The sequence below is a fragment of the Bos indicus x Bos taurus genome, chromosome 6, assembly GCF_003369695.1.
Source record: "Bos indicus x Bos taurus breed Angus x Brahman F1 hybrid chromosome 6, Bos_hybrid_MaternalHap_v2.0, whole genome shotgun sequence".
Lineage (NCBI taxonomy): Eukaryota > Metazoa > Chordata > Mammalia > Artiodactyla > Bovidae > Bos > Bos indicus x Bos taurus.
The window spans coordinates 15,401,564-15,418,070 of record NC_040081.1 but is presented as its reverse complement, the minus strand read 5'-3'; the positions used below and the strand labels follow the sequence as shown (position 1 = coordinate 15,418,070).

At 42.1% G+C, this 16,507-nt stretch overlaps 1 long non-coding RNA gene across 1 annotated transcript in view; it reads left to right on the top strand.

Annotated features, from left to right (window-relative positions):
* Positions 1 to 15,861, top strand: part of LOC113894029 — a 29,468-nt gene extending 13,607 nt beyond the window's left edge. Inside the window, exon 3 of the long non-coding RNA XR_003511450.1 lies at positions 14,481 to 15,861. This is a non-coding gene — a long non-coding RNA (uncharacterized LOC113894029). The remainder of the gene's footprint in view (positions 1 to 14,480) is intronic.
* The last annotated feature ends 646 nt before the right edge of the window (positions 15,862 to 16,507 follow it).

The following is a 16,507-nucleotide window of genomic DNA, read 5'->3' as shown; positions in this document are numbered from 1 at the left end:
CCTCCTGCCCCCAATCCCTCCCAGCATCAGAGTCTTTTCCAATGAGTCAACTCTTCACATGAGGTGGCCAAAGGACTGGAGTTTCAGCTTTAGCATCATTCCTTCCAAAGAAATCCCAGGGCAGATCTCCTTCAGAATGGACTGGTTGGATCTCCTTGCAGTCCAAGGGATTCGCAAGAGTCTTCTCCAACACCACAGTTTAAAAACATCAATTCTTCGGCGCTCAGCCTTCTTCACAGTCCAACTCTCACATCCATGCATGACCACTGGAAAAACCACAGCCTTGACTAGACAGACCTTTGTTGGCAAAGTGATGTCTCTGCCTTTGAATATGCCATCTAGGTTGGACATAACCTTCCTTCCAAGGAGTAAGCATCTTTTAATTTCATGGCTGCAATCACCATCTGCAGTGATTTTGGAGCCCAAAAAAATAAAGTCTGACACTGTTTCCACTGTTTCCCCATCTATTTCCCATGAAGTGATGGGACCAGATGCCATGATCTTTGTTTTCTGAATGTTGAGCTTTAAGCCAACTTTTTCACTCTCCACTTTCACTTCATCAAGAGGCTTTTGAGTTCCTCTTCACTTTCTGCCATAAGGGTGGTGTCATCTGCATATCTGAGGTTATTGATATTTCTCCCAGCAATCTTGATTCCAGCTTGTGTTTCTTCCAGTCCAGCGTTTCTCATGATGTACTCTGCATAGAAGTTAAATAAGCAGGGTGATAATATACAGCCTTGATGTACTCCTTTTCCTATATGGAACCAGTCTGTTGTTCCATGTCCAGTTCTAACTGTTGCTTCCTGACCTGCATATAGGTTTCTCAAGAGGCAGGTCAAGTGGTCTGGTATTCCCATCTCTTTCAGAATTTTCCACAGTTTATTGTGATCCACACAGTCAAAGGCTTTGGCATAGTCAATAAAACAGAAATAGATGTTTTTCTGGAACTCTCTTGCTTTTTCCATGATCCAGCGGATGTTGGCAATTTGGTCTCTGGTTCCTCTCCCTTTTCTAAAACTAGCTTGAACATCTGGAAGTTCACAGTTCATGTATTGAGCTAGTAGGCTCTAATATTTCAGTTGTGAAATACTTGTCCTGTGACTATTACAGTAAATCACTGTAAACCTGGTTAGCTTAAAACAACAGAAATTTATTTCTCTCAGATCTAGACACCGGAAGTCCAAAATCAGTGTCACTAGGTCAAAATCAAGGTGTCAGCTGGGCTATGCTCCTTTGGTAGCTAGAGGAGAGAATCTCTTAGTTGTTCCAATTTTTGATGGCTGCTGGCATTCCTTGGTTTGTGGCAGCATCACTCTTACCTTTGAGGCCAGTATCTTCAAATCTGTCTTCATATACCTTTCTCCTCTATATATCCATGTTAAATCTCCCTTTGCCTCCTCCTAATAAGGATACATGTAATTGCATTTAGGGCCCACCTGGATAAACCAGGATAAGCTCTCCATCTCAATATCCTTATTTTAATCAGATCTGAAAAGGTTTTTTTTTTTTTTTCTTCATATAAGGTAATGTTTATAGGTTCCAAGGATTAGGACCTAATATATTTGGGTAGCTGTTGTTCAGTCTACTGCAGTACTTTATTTAGTATTTGTAGAGTTTTCAGATTTTATGTGATGCAAGCCAGAATGCCTTTCTTCCTGGATTTTTTTTTTCCATAGGAAAGAATGAATAAATTTGAGGAAAGCACAGGTTTTAAAATACTTTCAAGATCAAATGGGCACTACACATGTCAGATTCTTCTCCTTCCCTGTAATATCAAGCAGTTGGAAATTTGGCAATGTGTAGCCACAGATCATGAATAAATGGAAACTGTATGCTTAATCATTTCATTGATATTCAAAGTTGCCAGGTAACACTACTTGCATTTCCTCTGCTTTCAACAGAATAGATATACTTAAAATAGTTTATTTCCCAAAGCGGGCAACTTCCATCATGTTTTTCTGGCACTGTATAATTTTAGAATGCACAAATACAATATATTAGGACAGTGATACAATGTCTGTGATAGATATTGAAGAATGGCCTGCTAAGGTCCAGTCCACTCTCCTTTTAGAGTGTCTTTATATAAAGTTGGGGGCTCTCCCTTGTGGCTCAGCTGGCAAAGAATCTGCCTGTAATGCGGGAGACCTGGGTTTGATCCCTGGGTTATCCAGTCCCATCACTTCATGGCAAATAGATGGGGAAACAATGGAAACAGACAGACTTTATTTTGGGGGGCTCTATGGCACCCCACTCCAGTACTCTTGCCTGGAAAATCCCATGGATGGAGGAGCCTGGTGGGCTGCAGTCCATGGGGTCGCGAAGAGTCAGACACAACTGAGCAACTTTCCTTTCACTTTTCACTTTCATGCATTGGAGAAGGAAATGGCAACCCACTCCAGTGTTCTTGCCTGGAGAATCCCATGGATGGGGGAGCAGGCTGCCGTCTATGGGGTTGCACAGAGTCGGACACGACTGATGCCACTTAGCAGCAGCAGCAGCAAAGTCACTGCAGATGGTAACTGCAGCCTTGAAATTAAAAGACGTTTGCTCCTTGGAAGAAAAGCTATGACCAATCTAGACAGCATATTAAAAAGCAGAGACATTACTTTACCAACAAAGGTCCGTTCAGTCAAAGCTATAGTTTTTCCAGTAGTCATGTATGGATGTGAGAGTTGGACTATAAAGAAAGCTGAGCACCGAAGAATTGATGCTTTTGAACTGTGGTGATGAAGACTCTTGAAAGTCCCTTGGACTGCAAGGAGATCCAACCAGTCCATCCTAAAGGAAATCAATCCTGAAAATTCATTGGAAGGACTGATGCTGAAGCTGAGACTCCAATACTTTGGCCACCTGATGCAAAGAACTGACTCATTTGAAAAGACCCTGATGCTGGGAAAGATTGACAGTAGGAGGAAAAGGGGACGACAGAGGATGAGATGGTTGGATGTCATCACCGACTCAGTGGACATGAGTTTGAGTAGGCTCTGGGGGTTGGTGATGGATAGGGAAGCCTGGTGTGCTGCAGTCCATGGGGTCGCAAAGAGTCAGACACGACTGAGCAACTGAACTGAACTGAACTGATGTAAACTTGAGACTGGAAAACTGAAAACTATGTTGACCAATCTCCTTTGCATCTGTAATCTGGATGCAAGTTAAAGTGAAAGTGAAGTCGCTCAGTCGTGCCTGACTCTTTGCAACTCCATGGATGGTAGCCCACCAGGTTCCTCCATCCATGGAATTTTCTAGGCAAGAGTACTAGAGTGGGTTGCCATTTCCTTCTCCAGGGGATCTTCCCAACCCAGGGATCGAACCTGGGTCTCCCTCATTGCAGGCAGACGCTTTACCATCTGAGCCATAGGTTCTGTCTATTAGATACAGTCATGACACATTTGGAAGGAAGAAAGTTGTGGGGAAAAAATCTGTTTTTCTGCGCCATATACATCATTCTCAGTACTTCACTTCTGATGCCAGATGTGTAGGCTTTTTCACTCTGAGCAGTTTTCCAGTTTGCTATTGACACCAACTAGATGTCTGAGTGGAACTCGATTCTGATGTTACCTGGAGATAGTATCAGATTGCACAGGTTAAAGGGCTTAGTCCTGCAAGACTCCACCCCACATCCCCAGTTCAGATACCTATCATAAGTCCAGGTTATCACCTGTGCTTTTGACCTACCTGCCACTAATAGGAGGTTCCCCAACCCCTCCATAGGTTTAATAATATGCTATAATGACTCAGAGAACTGAAGAAAATATTTTACTTACTAGATTACTAGTTTATCATAAAGGTTTCAACTCAGGAACAGCCAGATGGAAGAGATGCATAAGGCAAGGTATAGAGCTTTCCATAGTCAGGGGATGGCTGATCGTTCCCTTGGGCACCAGCCTTTATCTTGAAGCTAACTGAAAGTCATGTCATTGATAAAAACTCAGGTGTGATTGAAAGGACCTTGTTATGAATAATAACAATACTCCAAGTCCATCCACGTTGCTGTAATGGTAAACTTTCTCTTTTATGACTGAGTAGTATTCCATGTTAATATACATACCATTTCTTCTTTGTCCATGCATCTGTTGATGGACACTAAATTTGCTTCCATGTCTAAGCAATCATAAATAATGTTGCTATGAACATTGGGGTACATGTATCTTTTACTATTAATGTTTTTATTTTTTTCATATGTATACCCAGGAGTGAAATTTCTGGGGCATGTGGTAGTTCAAGTTTTAGTTGTTTGAGAGACCTCCACACGCTTTTCCACAAGGGCTGCACCAATTTATATTCCCACTGACAGTGTCGGAGGACTTTTTCTTTCAGCATATAATTGCCGAAATTTCTTCTTTGTTGTCTTTTTGATGACAGCAATTAGGACAGCTGGTTTTGGTTTGCATTTCCCTGACGGTCAGTGTTGTTAAGCACCTTTTCAGCACCTGGTAGCTATCTGTATGTGTTCTTTGGAGAAATGTCTATTTAAATCCTCTCCCTAATGTTTAAGCAGATTATTTGTTTAATATCCAGTTGTATGAGTTCTTTGTATATTTTGGGTATCAACATTTTGTTGGATGTGTCTTTTGCAAACATCTTCTCCCATTCAGTAAGTGGCCTTTTCGGGTTTTTTTTGATAGTTTCTTTTGCTATGCAAAAGCCTTTTCGTTTGTTAGTCCATTTTTTATTTTTGTTTTGTTTCCCTTGCCTGAGACATATTAAAAAAATTTTTTTTCTATGAGTGATGTCAGAAAATTTAACTGTTTATGTTGTCCCCAGAAGTTTCATGTTATCAGACCTTAAGATTAAATCTTTAATCTACTTTGAGTTTATGTTTGTTCATGGTTTTACAGAACATATTCAGTTGCTCAGTCATGTCTGACTTTGCAACTCTATGGGCTGTAGACTGTCAAGGATTTTCCTGGTAAGAATTCGGAAGTGAGTTGCCATTTCCTCCTTCAGGGGATCTTCCTGACCCAGGGGTCAAACCTGGGTCTCTTGCACTGCAGATGATTTCTTGACCACTGAGCCACCCACCAGGAAAGCCCAATAGAAAAGTCTAGTTTTATTCTTCTACATGTAGCTGTCCAATTCTCTTAAGACCGTTTATCAGAAAAGCTGTTTTCTCTTCTTTCTCAATTTTATATTCCTAGCTCCTTTGTCATTGATTAATTGCCCATATAAGAGGGGCTCGTTTCTGGGCCCTCTTTTCTGTTGCATTGAGCTTTGTGTCTGTTTTTATGCCTGTACCAGACTGTTCTGGCATCCCAGTACTGGTGCCACAGGCTGTGGGCAGGCCTGGGCCCTAGACTCCAGGCGCTAGTAAAGCTAAAGGGAACATTCCAAATTGCCTAAACCAGTGTCCTCAGAGTAGATCAAGCTCCTCAGAATGACTGGCACCACTGTTTATGTCTCGAGGATGAACTCCAATTGCCTCTGTCTCTTCGGGAGATTTTCCAAGATCAGCAAGTGGGTCTGACCCAGGCTCCTTTCAAATTACTGCTTCTGCCCTGGGTCCTGGAATGCGTGAGACTTTGTGGGTGCCCTTTAAGAGTGGGGTCTCTATTTCCCCCAGCCCTCTGCCTCTCTGGAAAGTAAGCCCTGCTGGCTTTCAAAGCCAAATATTCTGGGGGCTTATCTTCCTTGTACTGGACCCTTGGGCTGGAGACCTCAGTGTAGGACTCAGACCCCTTGCTCCTTGGGGAGAAGCTCTGCAATTCTAATTTGCAACTCCCATTTGTGAGTTGCGCATTTGGGGTTATGGGTCTTGACTATGTCTCTGTACCTTCTACCATTGTGTTGTGGTTTCTCCTTTATATCTTTAGTTGTATATTGGGATGGATTTAATTTGCATGAAATTTTAGATAAATTTCCTGAGATGTGTTAGTCTCAACTATTCAGGCAGGTTTGGAGTTGATGTGGCTCAGGTATAAGAGTTAGACCATCTGAGTTCTATTTCCTAGTACCATGGCTTGGGGGTTGGAGTAGGTAGAGAGACAGGGAGCAGAAAGTTAACCTCTCCTTTCACTAAAGTGAAAATGAAAGCCTCTCGGTTATTTCCGACTCCTTGCAACCCCATGGACTATACAGTTCATGGAATTCTCCAGGCCAGAATACTGGAGTAGGTAGCCTTTCCCTTCTCCAGAGGATCTTCCCAACCCAGGGATCGAACCCAGGTCTCCCGCAATTCAGGCAGATTCTTTACCAGCTGAGCCACAAGGGAAGCCCAAGGATTCTGTAGTGTGTAGCCTTACCGCTTTTCCAGCGGATCTTCGCAACCCAGGAATCAAGGGTCCCTGCATTTCAGGTGGGTTCTTTACCAACTGTGCTATCAGGGAAGCCCTCCTTTCAGTAAGCAGTATACATTGTATAGTGTTTTTTCCTAAGCTGCACAAAAGTCCCTGTGGGCTAGCTGTGGTCATGGCTGCATTGTTGAGGGGAAGTCAGGAGGTCAGTGTTGTCCTCGATGTCATCTGGCATCCATTGGAACAGTCATCCTATCTGGTCCTTAAATGAAAGTCCATGTAATTGCCTAGTTGTACCTAATTCCCATCCATGGGCCCTCCATTTTTATCACTCTCTCTGTGCTTCTCTGAGGAGCCATGTAAAACATCCAGGCTGTGTCGGAGCATGGGAAAGCCTAAGGCATTGTCTCCAATGCTACCTGGGTAGGTGTGCCGTGCAACTTTTCCTCCAAGGCTATGTCATTTCCACAGGCTCTGCCTAAACAATGGGAGCTGGTTTCCTTTCCTCCCAGAGACCAGCAACCCATATAGGGGTTTTGAATCCTTCCTAGAACTCAACCCAAGAACTCAAGGGCAAGCTTCCTCTTTCTGGGACCCTTTAGATGCTCTGTTACCACTTCTGTGTTTCCACTGCAATAAGATGGAGTCTTCTTTTAGCCTGAGGATTCCTTTGTACTTTAGAGGTTGGAGATTGACAGGGAGTAGAGTGAGGATGGGATATTTTTCTCTTATGTATCAGGTACTTTCCCATTTATACTGTATCTGTCATGTCTCTTTGTTAGTCTCCAAACTGCCTAAGTTTTAAAATCCCAAATCTAAGAATTAAATCTTTTAATTTGTTGACACATTCTGTCCTCTAGTCCAGGAGGTAGAACAATCTGGTTGTCTGAATGGTGGTGGTAGTTTGTGTGTGGGGAGGCAAACAGGGAATTAGAGAAGAAAATATTGAGGAATGGGGGTATAAGAATATTTTAATATTTTAAAGCATCAAATAAAGTTTTTTTCTTGTGTTCTTTTTCTTGGTCCTAACTAAGGCCCTCAGAGGCATTATTTCCCCAATTTGAATAATGCAGCAGCCCTTTTAAAGAGAAAGTCATTTGTGACTTCCCTGGTGGCCCAGCAGTTAAGACTCCATGCTTCCACTGCTGGGGGCACCAATTCACTCCCTGGTCAGGGAACTAAGATCTCACGTGCCACTTGGTGGCTAAAAAGTAAAAACAGAAATAAATAAGAAAAAGAAAATCATTTGGCACATCCCTGAGAATAAATCTTTGAACCAGGTCACTGAACTATAGTTGTGAAACTGTGCCTTCGGAGAAGGTTACTCAAGTGCTGAACAGGGGTTCTGACTCAACATCTTTATTTGGCGATGTTTCCCTGGAGTAGAGCCCTCTCTGTTTTCATGAAAGGGATTTAAAGTCACAGTGCACATATAGGTAAAGACTTTGAGGATGCATTCTCTTTCATGAGAGCTAACTTGTGTTGCATGGGGCTATGGGTGGTTATTTCTTTGTCTCGCTTCCAGTTGTTTTGACATGAATTTAAACCTAGACCAATCAGGTATGACCTAAATCAAATCCCTTATGATTATACAGTGGAAGTGAGAAATAGATTTAAGGGCCTAGATCTGATAGATAGTGTGCCTGATGGAACTATGGAATGAGGTTCGTGACATTGTACAGGAGACAGGGATCAAGACCATCCCCATGGAAAAGAAATGCAAAAAGGCAAAATGGCTGTCTGGGGAGGCCTTACAAATGGCTGTGAAAAGAAGAGAAGTGAAAAGCAAAGGAGAAAAGGAAAGATATAAGCATCTGAATGCAGAGATCCAAAGAATAGCAAGAAGAGATAAGAAAGCCTTCTTCAGCGATCAATGCAAAGAAATAGAGGAAAACAACAGAATGGGAAAGACTAGGGATCTCTTCAAGAAAATCAGAGATACCAAAGGAATATTTCATGCAAAGATGGGCTCGATAAAGGACAGAAATGGTATGGACCTAAGAGAAGCAGAAGATATTAAGAAGAGATGGCAAGAATACACAGAAGAACTGTACAAAAAAGAGCTTCACGACCCAGATAATCACGATGGTGTGATCACTGACCTAGAGCCAGACATCCTGGAATGTGAAGTCAAGTGGGCCTTAGAAAGCATCACTACAAACAAAGCTAGTGGAGGTGATGGAATTCCAGTGGAGCTATTCCAAATCCTGAAAGATGATGCTGTGAAAGTGCTGCACTCAATATGCCAGCAAATGTGGAAAACTCAGCAGTGGCCACAGGACTGGAAAAGGTCAGTTTTCATTCCAATCCCAAAGAAAGGCAATGCCAAAGAATGCTCAAACTACCACACAATTGGACTCATTTCACATGCTAGTAAAGTAATGCTCAAAATTCTCCAAGCCAGGCTTCTGCAATATGTGAACCGTGAACTTCCAGATGTTCAAGCTGGTTTTAGAAAAGGCAGAGGAACCAGAGATCAAATTGCCAACATCTGCTGGATCATGGAAAAAGCAAGAGAGTTCCAGAAAAACATCTATTTCTGCTTTATTGACTATGCCAAAGCCTTTGACTGTGTGGATCACAATAAACTGTGGAAAATTCTGAAAGAGATGGGAATACCAGACCACCTGACCTGCCTCTTGAGAAATCTGTATGCAGGTCAGGAAGCAACAGTTAGAACTGGACATGGAACAACAGACTGGTTCCAAATAGGAAAAGGAGTACCTCAAGGCTGTATATTGTCACCCTGTTTATTTAACTTATATGCAGAGTACATCATGAGAAACGCTGGACTGGAAGAAACACAAGCTGGAATCAAGATTGCCGGGAGAAATATCAATAACCTCAGATATGCAGATGACACCACCCTTATGGCAGAAAGTGAAGAGGAACTCAAAAGCCTCTTGATGAAAGTGAAAGAGGAGAGTGAAAAAGTTGGCTTAAAGCTCAACATTCAGAAAACGACGTTCATGGCACCCGGTCCCATCACTTTATGGGAAATAGATGGGGAAACAGTGGAAACAGTGTCAGACTTTATTTTTCTGAGCTCCAAAATCACTGCAGATGGTGACTGCAGTCATGCAATTAAAAGACGCTTACTCCTTGGAAGGAAAGTTATGACCAACCTAGATAGCATATTCAAAAGCAGAGACATCACTTTGCCAACAAAGGTCTGTCTAGTCAAGGCTATGGTTTTTCCTGTGGTCATGTATGGATGTGAGAGTTGGACTGTGAAGAAGGCTGAGCGCTGAAGAATTGATGCTTTTGAACTGTGGTGTTGGAGAAGGCTCTTGAGAGTCCCTTGGACTGCAAGGAGATCCAACCAGTCCATTCTGAAGGAGATCTGCTCTGGGATTTCTTTGGAAGGAATGATGCTAAAGCTGAAACTCCAGTACTTTGGCCACCTCATGCCAAGAGTTGACTCATTGGAAAAGACTTTGATGCTGGGAGGGATTGAGGGAAAGAGGAGAAGGGGACGACAGAGGATGAGATGGCTGGATGGCATCACTGACTCGATGGACGTGAATCTGGGTGAACTCCGGGAGTTGGTGATGGACAGGGAGGCCTGGCGTGTTGCAATTCATGGGCTCGCAACAAGTCGGACACGACTGAGGGACTGATCTGATCTGATCTGAAGGGAAATGTGATCATCTCCTGCTTGATCATCATCTTCCTCTTTTTTTGACTGCCCTTAATTCTTTCTTTCAGATCTGTCACTTCAGAAATCCGGAGAATTACAGAAAGTCTGGAAGTGTTTTCTTATTTGAAAAAATTTGGCTGTGTGTCTTCTTTTTTTTTTAAAATTATTTTTCCCCCTTTTTTCTTGAGGTATATTCTATATGCAATGAAATGCACAAATGTTAAGTGAACAGTTTGAAGAATTTTTGCTTACTTATATATCCACATGCAGTCAGTACTGAGATCAAAATAGAAACAGTTCCATGATTCTGGTGGTTTCCTAATGCCCCCCTTCCTAGTCAATACTTTCTCCCCACAGGTAGCCACCACTGCAATTCCTACCAGCTCTTTGGTGGAGTCTTTGGCATTCTGTGGGCATTCTCTTCTGACAGCTGGTGAAGGAAGCCTGTCTAGATTGTTCGTTTGGCCAGTGGAAAGAGTGAGTCTGTTGGTATTGTGGAAGAACCCCAGCTCTTTTGTTCTGTCACTCAGTATTCCTCTGCTGCTGCTTTTTGTTGGACAAGCTTTTCCCTCTGGATTGGAGAAGTTTGAGATTCAGGTGCTTGGGGAATAGGGGCGATGCAGGTCATTTGGTTTGCTTTGGACCCAGGTCTTAGGCTGCCCTTGGCTAGGGAAATGATGTCTTTCAAATAGTGCATCCTCGTCCATCAATAAGAAGGATGTTTTTATGATTTTCCATAGTCTACCTTCTTCTCCTCCGTGACACTGTCTCTGAGGTGGCCTACAACTGGTTACAATGATGCGGTCTTAGGTTGTAGCTAAGGTCTGAAATATCCGCTTCAGCTCAAGAAATGCAATTGGTGGTGGGTAGTTGCTGAGATTTAAGTGTTAAGGCTTACATTTTGTTTTAGACATTTCCATAAAGTTTTCTAAATTCAGTGGTTAAAGGGCTGGTCCTATGAACATTTGTAAGATTGGGACTCATGAGACCATTGGGGTTGAAGTGATCCAGTTCTGCAGGTGCTAATGTTGGTGCTACCCCAACGTGATCCACTAAAGAAAAATACAAAAGTTGGTGCAAGTTGTTGAGGAAGGAATAAACCTCAACCCAGGCATGGAGTGTGACCCCTCCCGTTGGATCAGAGAAAAATATGAATTTGGGGAGGAGAAGCATTGATTCCCTCTTCTGGGACTTAAAATTGAGGGAGAGATCTACCTAGAGGGACATTAATTTATTTATTTTTGGAACAAGGATGGACTTGTTAGTTGGAGGAGCTTCATTATCTTAAATTTATAAGGTGGTGGCCAGGTTCAAGGATTTCACACATTTGGATTTACATTTTCATGTGATCCATGTTGTGCATCCATCCATATTGGCTGGAAAGTTTAGCACAGCTTAATTTGATTGTTCTAAGCAGGCAGCATGAGTTTCATCTGTTGTGGTATTGTAGGTTAGTTTCCCAGTAGTCTGTATGTATATGGACACAGTAGTCTGTGTGTATATGTGTGTACTGGGGTCAGAAGACTTTACTTTCTGCAAGTGCAGAGTTTAATCAGGGGAATAGAGAAGGTACAAATACTGGAATGGGGAGAACTTCATTCTGTGGCCTTCCTCCCTAATTCTCCCCAGGAAAGAGCTACAATTATATTTTTTAAAATCCTTAATGTTTTGTTGTTATGTGTCTGTTTATTTTTTCTCTGTAGGTAAAATGCTGGTGCTCATATGAATAGAGACAGGAATACATGATGATGGGAAAGGCAGACAGAGGCTCATGTTTTCCATGGTCAGAATTGTACTTACACCTCTGCTTTTGGCCTGCTTTCATTCCCCCCACCCGCCCCCCCGCCCCCGGCCACTTCAGATATTCTCATTCAGTGTCTTAGAACTCTGAGTGGTTCTTTTTTGCTGAAATCCCTTCCTTTTCCCCTGCAAGACCCTGGTGTTTTCATCTTCTTTCCATCCACTAGAAGCTTGTTGAGTTCTCATGTCTATTGACTGTGCCCTCTTGTTCTCTTTTGTTGTCTGCCATCTTGAACCAAAGGCTGTCAGACATAATGTGGGATATACACAGACAGTTGTAAATAGTGCACCTTTAAGACTGAATTCTTTGGTGCTCAGCTTTCTTCACAGTCCAACTCTCACATCCATACATGACCACAGGAAAAACCATAGCCTTGACTAGATGGACCTTTGTTGGCAAAGTAATGTCTCTGCTTTTGAATATGCTATCTAAGTTGGTCATAACTTTCCTTCCAAGGAGCAAGTGTCGTTTAATTGCATGGCTGCAATCACCATCTGCAGTGACTTTGGAGCCCAAAAAATAAAGTCTGACACTGTTTCCACTGTTTCCCCATCTATTTCCCATGAAGTGATGGGACCAGATGCCATGATCTTCGTTTTCTGAATGTTGAGCTTTAAGCCAACTTTTTCACTCTCCTCTTTCACTTTCATCAAGAGGCTTTTTAGTCCCTCTTCACTTTCTGCCATAAGGGTGGTGTCATCTGCATACCTGAGGTTATTGATATTTCTCCCAGCAATCTTGATTCTAGCTTGTGCTTCTTCCAGCCCAGCGTTTCTCATGATGTACTCTGCATAGAAATTAAATAAACAGGGTGACAATATACAGCCTTGACGTACTCCTTTTCCTATTTGGAACCAGTCTGTTGTTCCATGTCCAGTTCTAACTGTTGCTTCCTGACCTGCATACAGATTTCTCAAGAGGCAGGTCAGGTGGTCTGGTATTCCCATCTCTTTCAGAATTTTCCACAGTTTATTGTGATCCACACAGTCAAAGGCTTTGGCATAGTCAATAAAGCAGAAATAGATGTTTTTCTGGAACTCTCTTTCTTTTTCCATGATCCAGCAGATGTTGGCAATTTGATCTCTGGTTCCTCTCCCTTTTCTAAAACCAGCTTGAACATCTGGAAGTTCACGGTTCAAATATTGCTGAAGCTTGGCTTGGAGAATTTTGAGCATTACTTTACTAGCATGTGAGATGAGTCCAATTGTGTGGTAGTTTGAGCATTCTTTGGCATTGCCTTTCTTTGGGATTGGAATGAAAACTGACCTTTTCCAGTCCTGTGGCCACTGCTGAGTTTTCCAAATTTGCTGGCATATTGAGTGCAGCACTTTCACAGCATCATCTTTCAGGATTTGGAATAGCTCCACTGGAATTCCATCACCTCCACTAGCTTTGTTTGTAGTGATGCTTTCTAAGGCCCACTTGACTTCACATTCCAGGATGTCTGGCTCTAGGTGAGTGTGAGTGATCACACCATCGTGATTATCTTGGTCATGAAGATCTTTTTTGTACAGTTCTTCTGTGTATTCTTGCCACCTCTTCTTAATATCTTCTGCTTCTGTTAGGTCCATACCATTTCTGTCCTTTATCGAGCCCACCTGCGCATAAAATGTTACCTTGGTATCTCTAATTTTCTTGGAGAGATCTCTAGTCTTTCCCATTCTGTTGTTTTCCTCTATTTCTTTGCATTGTAAAGAAAGCTAAGCGCCGAAGAATTGATGCTTTTGAACTGTGGTGTTGGAGAAGACTCTTGAGAGTCCCTTGGACTGCAAGGAGATCCAACCAGTCCATTCTGAAGGAGATCAGCCCTGGGTGTTCTTTGGAAGGAATGATGCTAAAGCTGAAACTCCAATACTTTGGCCACCTCATGCTAAGAGTTGACTCATTGGGAAAGACTCTGATGCTGGGAGGGATAGGGGGCAGGAGGAGAAGGGGACGACAGAGGATGAGATGGCTGGATGGCATCACCGACTTGATGGATGTGAGTTTGAATGAACTCCAAGAGTTGGTGATGGATAGGGAGGCCTGACGTGCTGTGATTCATGGGGCCGTGAAGAGTCAGACACGACTGAGCCACTGAAGTGAACTGAACTGAAGACTGAATTGGGCTTCCCTGGTGGCTCCGTGGTAAAGAATCTGCCCTCCAATGCAGGCGATATGGGTTCAATCCTTGGGTTGGGAAGATCCCCTAGAGAAGGAAATGGCAACCCACTCCAGTATTCTTGCCTGGAAAATCACATGGACAGAGGAGCCTGGTGGGCTATAGTCCATGGGGTCTCAAAGAATTGGAGACAACTTAGCTACTAACCAACCCACTCTTGCCTGGGGAATCCCATGGACAGAGGAGCCTGGTAGGCTACAGTCCATGGGGTCGCAAAGAGTCGCACACGACTGAGCAACTTCACTCACTAGCAACTAACCAAGAACAACAAGATTGAATTAACAGCCCATTCTAGATTATTTCAGATGCTTCTAGAATAAGAAAGTAGAAATATTCACAAGGTACTAATGGACAGAACTCCCTGTCATGTCTAGGAGCATTGACAATTTCCTGACAAAGGAATAAAGATATTCCAATATTTCCCTCCTGCTAATTGACCGTCAAAGTGCTACTGAGCTTGTTAACAGGCTAAAAAACAAAATGCTGGTGAATGTTGTTGGCTTAGGAGAAGATTACTGTTCCTTCACAAATTATTCCATCTGTGGCCAGTTTCTCTTTTTTCCTTAATATGAAAGTGTCCTCTTCCTTTATTTATTTGTTTTTGGTTATGGTAATACTCACAGCCGTTATGTCCTGCCTCCCTTACAGGTAGACGTGTCATTGGATACAGTCCTAGCAAATGAGATACAAGCAGAAGCGACGAGAGGGTGGCATTCTTGGAAAGCTCTTTAAAAGGAGACTGATACTACTGACAGAATCCTTCTTTGCCTTCTCTTCCTCCTGACTGAAGGAACTTTCAAGATTCCAGGAGCTCAGAGTATACTCTAGAAGGGGCTCAGGACCCAGTCCCTTGTCCTTTTATGCATGTGGAAGGATGAATTCAGAGGAGAGCTTAAGTTGGTAGGACTTCTTTGTCTGGGCAGGAGTGCTAATTTAGCTCTCTTTCTGATTTTACTTTCTATGCATAGATAGGTATTTCCTGCTTAATTCCAGTAATTCATTTCTGAAAATCAGACTTTATGGTATTAATATAAGAACATTCACAGGAAATGTATTTCACATTATTTTAAATTACAAAAATTATATAATGCTGCATATTAATCCCAAACTCTGAGCCAACTTCTTGAAATGTAAACACATCCAAATACTATGTATAATAAATAAACTGTCAATAAGAATGGAAAATGTTTAAAATATCATTTCCCAGTCACCAAAAAAAAATTAATATGAATGTTAATTTCTTTGCTTTGTCTGTAGTTAATACAACCTCTCTTGGTGCCAGCAAGAGTTATACATCCACTTAACTGACCCTTGGGGTTCTTTTCATATGATTCTTTTATTCTGTCAGTTTGGAAAATAATTGAGACTTTTTATGTGTATTGTTTAGTTTAAAAGGTTGTATTGAGTTTTAAAGACATACATACACATTTTGCCTATGTAAATATTATTTCCCAAAATGTGCTAAGAGATATGTACCATTATGAGGTTTGGATGTTAAAGACCAAGAGATGTCCCACCAGGAAAAGATGACTTACCCGCCTTTCTTTCAGGGATTTCTCTGCTAGTATGTGGATCTTTGTGAGTAGAATTTAAAGACTCAGAATTTCATGTTCTTACTAGCCATCCTTTCACCTCCCATTTCTATACCATTATCACATCAAGACAAGTTTCTTTGTGTAATTAAGGAAAAGGGTTATATTGAGAAATGTAAACTTGTCAAATGCCACCCAGCAGCACAGCTTGGAAAGTTCCCATAGAGAGAAACATATTTAAAAAACAGAGCCACAGATTCTGGCACGTTGACCTGGAATCATAATGAAGGTTCTTCTAGCAACTCTGATATAATTTTCTTTAATTCATTCTGAAGCTCAGAGATAGATGAAATATACTTTTTGCTCTAAAGTCAAACCTGGGTTCAAATCTTCCCTCACCACTTACCATCTTTGTACCTGTTGAAGAGCAAACTGTAAAACTTTACTGAGAGAATCTTAATAAATGTCCAGTATAAGAACAAACGACACGATTTCAGTTTGTCTTCTTTTAAACCTATAACTGTCTTTCAGTGAGTTCAAGCTTGGGTAGAAGCTTCCTCTTGACCTCTAGACCATCTCCACGCTCACCTCCAGTCAGTTCCAGTCGATCAACTTCCAGGTTAGGTCCTTGAATAACAGGTGCTCCTTCATCCTCTCTCCCTTGACCAGGTAGAATGTCCTCACTCTTTGGTGGTTCCTCTTGTTGAGACTGTTCACCAGGGGGCTGCTGGGAAACCACAGGTCCAGCTGGATTATTTTACTACTTGGAGCCCCAATTTCCCTATGATAAAAACTGGTGTCTTGAGGGGGTTTTTGGTGAGGTTTAAATGAGATACTATTTGTAAAGCAAGCAGCACACTGCCTGACATAAAATAGATCTTCAACATATATAATCTTTTTTTTTTCTAATTTATTTATTTAGCTACACCCGGTCTTAGTTGTAGCATGTGGGATCTAGTTCCCTGATGAGGGATTAAACCTACAGCCCCTGCATTGGGAGCTCAGAGTCTTAGCCACTGGACTACCAGGGAACTTCCGACATATATAATCTTAATTCAGCTAATAGTTATTATGGAACTACTCTATGTCCAACAGTATGCGAGATACTGGAAACATTTATTGAATAAGAGTTAGTCTTCACGC